This window comes from Hyperolius riggenbachi, chromosome 4 (assembly GCF_040937935.1).
Source record: "Hyperolius riggenbachi isolate aHypRig1 chromosome 4, aHypRig1.pri, whole genome shotgun sequence".
NCBI classification, from domain to species: domain Eukaryota; kingdom Metazoa; phylum Chordata; class Amphibia; order Anura; family Hyperoliidae; genus Hyperolius; species Hyperolius riggenbachi.
In genome coordinates, this window is record NC_090649.1 from 344578085 (window position 1) to 344582874 (window position 4790).

The following is a 4790-nucleotide window of genomic DNA, read 5'->3' on the forward strand; positions in this document are numbered from 1 at the left end:
AACCATTGTTACCCTTAGAAGCTAAACACACTTCCATGGAGTAGGGCTTAATTAATTAATCCATGGCATGCACTGATGAGGATCAAACAATCCGAAACAGTCTGTATACATGTTGGATTATTTTGGCTCTGTACAAATTAACAAGCTGACACATCGTTGCATTCTAGCGGTTCTGGAGGTGTGTTTAGCTTCTAAGGGTAACAATGGTTAATTTGCATATATTCAGCAGTGATGCCCTGGGAGACATCTCAAGCTCACTCCAACCTGAATTATCGCAGATTCTTTCTGTTTTAAGAAAGCAAACTTTTGTTTTTCTTAACATTTTAGTAATGGGGCTTTTAGGACCCTTACACACTCCAATGAGTTCTGGTTCACCATGAACTCGCTGGTTAGTATATACAAATAAGAAGTACTTTTCTTCCAGAGTAAGATGAACCATAAATTACTTTTCTCCTATGTTGCTGTCACTTACAGTAGTTAGTAGAAATATCGCTTCTCGGCCTTTTGGCTAAGATCAAGTGTAGTATCTGTTCTTGAGGTTTTTGGGGGGACCTGGAGGGATGGCACTGTGGCAGGGTGTCCTTCCTGGTCGTAATTCCCAGGGGCTGATTGAATGGATCTATACCATAGTCGAGGCTGAATGGCTGAGGGCTTTGCTTAGGCGTACTGCCCCTGGAAGTGGCGCTCCAGGTGCACCTGAAAAAACCTGAGATGTGGCAGATCTCAGGCGGAAGTAGGGTGCTTTGGTCTGTACTGTCCATATGCATAGCCAACTAATGCAGCTCCCCGGCCTTTTGGCTAGGGAGAGTGCAGAATTTTTATCACTCCGGCCGCAAGGTCGGGGCCAGCTTGCTGGCACCGGGGACTTCGGTTCCCACCCGGCTCCCTCTCGGGGGAGCCACCCGGACCATGTGGACACGGTTGCCACATGGCCAGGCCCTTTGGGTAACCACTGGGCGCAGTCGGGGTCCTCGGAGGAGGACCCCAGGATCCTCCAACCCCTTGGGTGTTGGAGGATGCCACCCCCTGAGCCGAAGGCAAAGGGGGAAGGTTCCCTTCGGGGAACAACCGGAAGGGCCCTGCTGCATTGTGGGGCCCGTGGCTACTCATGCACGTTTTGTGGGGGTGCTTTAGGGCACTCACGCTTTTTCCGTGCATGGGGCTAATAGCCTTGCTTACCCGGGACTCCTGTTGCATGCAACAGGAGCCAAGAAAGCTTAAAAAAAAAAAAAAAAAAGTTAGTAGAAATATGACTTCTCAGCCTTTTGGCTAAGATCAAGTGTAGTATCTGTTCTTGAGGTTTTTTGGGGGACCTGGAGGGATGGCACTGTGGCAGGGTGTCCCATCTTGTCGTAACTCCCCAGAGGCTGATTGAATGCATCTATACCATGGTCGAAGCTGAATGGCTGAGGGCTTTGCTTAGGCGTACTGCCCCTGGAAGTGGTGCTCCAGGTGCACCTGAAAAAACCTGGGATGTGGCAGATCCCAGGCGTAAGTAGGGTGCTTTGGTCTGTACTGCCCATATGCATAGCCGACTAACGCAGCTCCCCGGCCTTTTGGCTAGGGAGAGTGCAGAATTTTTATCACTCCGGCCGCAAGCAACAGGAGCCAAGAAAGCTTAAAAAAAAAAAAAAAGTTAGTAGAAATATGACAGAACTGACAGGTTTTGGACTAGTCAATCTCTTCATGGGGGATTCTCAGCAAGACTTTTATTCTTTACAAAGACATTCCCTGAAAAACATGCATATAATGATGCTGGCCAGCTTCCCTGCTTGCTGCACACTTTTTTGGCAGTTGGGCAGAGCAACTATCATTCAATAAGTGCTTTTGAAAATTAACAAAACCCTGATAATCCCCCATGAAGAGATGGGCTAGTCCAAAACCTGTCGGTTCTGTCAGATTTCCACTACCTACTGTAAGTGACAGCAACATAGAAGAAAATTAATTTATGGCTCATTTTACTCTGGAAGAAACATATTTCTTATTTATATAGGAGAGAACAGAGGCGCCAAAAGGATAAAAGGGGTTTTAAAGGAGCTTAAAAGCCAAAAAGTGGTAATTAGAGGAGGCAGTGGTGGACTTACCTCCTCCAAGCAGACACAACACGACTGTACATTCAGTCTATTTATTAACGAACTCCAGATAAAACAAAGCAACGCGTTTCACGGGTCAGTGCCCGCTTCCTCAGGCAATAGAAAAAGGAGTTACAGCTGCAAATGACAGAGATCAGAGGTTATATTGTTTCTGCTATGATACATCCTACATTTAAAGCTTCGATCAATAAGTGACAAACATGGCAACATAATATGGTATATTGGCAGTAAAGGTACAATATTTTGTATTATAGAATTGTTGGTGGGTTGTGTTGGTGGGGAGGGGGAGAATGGGAGGGGAGGAGAACCACACAGGGGTGGGGGATGGGGGAAACCTGGGGGACGGGGGGAGGGGAGGGGGAGAGGCCAAGGGAAAGTTGTGTATCAGGAGGAGGGAGTGGGGGGGGGGGGGGAGGAAGGGGTTTATCAATTATAGCCATGGGACGTGCAAGTTACAGAGCAAGTAGCAAAAGAGGTGACTGTAGATCAAAGGTAGTAAAAGAGTGTGAATGGCAGCAAAACAAACGAAACAGTGGCAGCAGAACATACCCCAGTATGGGGTTAAAAATTACAGATGGCAGCAGTAAAGACAAAATGTAAGTGGGTGAACCCACCAGGACTTACCATCTAGCAAAACAAACAACACTCGGCACCTCTGTAATGGCAGAGAGTGTCTGAGCATGCTAAGTAGTGTTCAGGATGTGACATCAACTGGGGAGAGGAAGTGCATCATCAGTGGGCAGAGCCTACAAGGACTTACCCTTTTACAGAGGAGTCAGGCCGCCATCTTGGAAGAGGCATGCCTGGTTCTCAGTACTGATGGGCCACCATGTTAGAGGTGGCCCAGATACACAGCAGTAACTACAACATTTGCCAAAAAGATATAATAAATAGCAGAGATTAACCAGGTCTTGATAAAAAGCATATACATAAATATACATACAACCTATAGCTTATAATATTAAAAGTACAGAGTAAAAGGTCAGAATAAAAGGTCCATGTCACATTTGTATAAAAAAAAAAAAAAAAAAAATGGTCTGAAGTTGTTTGAGAAATTCACTATTAAACTTATGGTAGATCCATGGTATGCTTAAAAAAAAAAAAGACATTTGGTTAAAAAACACACTATTGTACTTATGGTAGATCAACGGTAAGCTGAAGTATCATTAAAATTGGCAGATATGATTCTCGAGAGGGGGGGGGGGGGGTTAAAGAATGGGTTAGTGGGTGTATTTGACCAAAAATGTTTTTCAGACAAAATTTAAGAAGTAACATTAACATAAACATAAACATAGAACTGATAGAACATAAAATTCTTATTATCAATCTGCATAAAAGTGAGGATAAAAATCATAATACTATAAAATATAAAAAGAGAGGACTAATTAAAAATAAGCGGAACAAAAGGGATGCATCATATTGAATGAAAATTTTTTTTTTAGTATATTTTTTCCAGGACCTCGTTCAGACCCCCTGGGACCAGTGTCTTCAGGGTCTGGATCCAATACATTTCAAGCTTTTTTAATTTTTCGAATGCCGCTGGTTCGTTATCGCAGGTGCTGTCGATGAGGGTGACGGAGAGTGTTTCGGGATTATTTTGGTGAGCTTGGTGAAAGTGCCGTGACACGCTGTGCATGGGGAATTTATTCAGGATATTTCTTCTATGCTGGCCAATTCTGCTCCGGGCTTCCTGTGTGGTTCTACCCACATACTGAAGATGGCAGGGACATGAAATGACATAGATAACAAATCGGGACTGGCAGGACAATTGTTTTTTGATATTGTATTGGATGTGATGGTGGTCGTAAAGGTGGTAGCATTGGCTACAAAGGTGCAGGCTAGGCATCTGGGACGTTGGCAGGGTCGTGAGCCAGGTGTTAAAGGGGCTAAACTGTGTGTAAGTTCAGTTTTGGGGCAGCGAAGTTTACTGGGGGCTAGTAAATTGCGGAGACTGGGGGCTCTATGGTAGGTGATAAGTGGTTTGGAGGGGAGGAGGGGTCTCAAGAATGGGTCCTGGAGTAGAATTTCCCAACGCTTGTTCATTATTTTCCTGATAGTTTGGTGTTCTCTACAATATTGAGTGATGAATCTGGGGGGTGGATTATTGCTATCTGCGGTCGATGGTTTGGGGTTATATGGTAGTTCTGCTTTATGACGTGCGTCCCGGATAAGTTTTTTGGGGTATTTCCTCGCGGAAATTTTTTTAGTGAGTATATCAGATTGAACATGGTAATCTTGGTTGTCTGTGCAGTTTCTATAGATCCGTCTAAACTGGCAGTATGGTGTATTCTGTGTCCAAGGTCGGTAGTGGAAACTATTAAAGTGTATAAAAATTGTTGGAATCAACGGATTTGAAATATGTTTTTGTTTTGATGGAGCCCTGTTTGATGAAGACGGTAAGATCGAGGAAATCTATGAAGGTTGGGTGATATTGAGATGTAAAATGAAGGCCCGCTCTATTGTTATTAAGATATTGGATAAAGGATGGGATTAGTGAGGTGTCGCCTTTCCATATAAAAAATAAATCGTCAATATATCGTTTGTACAGAATTATGTTGTTATGGAATGGGTGATAAGTGTCTAGTAGTTGAAGTTCTATGAGGCCCATGGTGAGGTTTGCATAAGAGGGCGCAAAAGAACTGCCCATTGCAGTAATAATTGATAAACCCCTCCCCCCCCCACTCCCTCCTCCTGATA

General features: G+C 44.2%; 2 pseudogenes; both read left to right on the top strand.

Annotated features, from left to right (window-relative positions):
* The first annotated feature begins 488 nt into the window (after window positions 1-488).
* On the top strand, window positions 489-624 carry LOC137505821 (U2 spliceosomal RNA; annotated as a pseudogene).
* Window positions 625-1249: 625 nt separating this feature from the next.
* LOC137505825 (U2 spliceosomal RNA) lies at window positions 1250-1362 on the top strand (annotated as a pseudogene).
* The last annotated feature ends 3428 nt before the right edge of the window (window positions 1363-4790 follow it).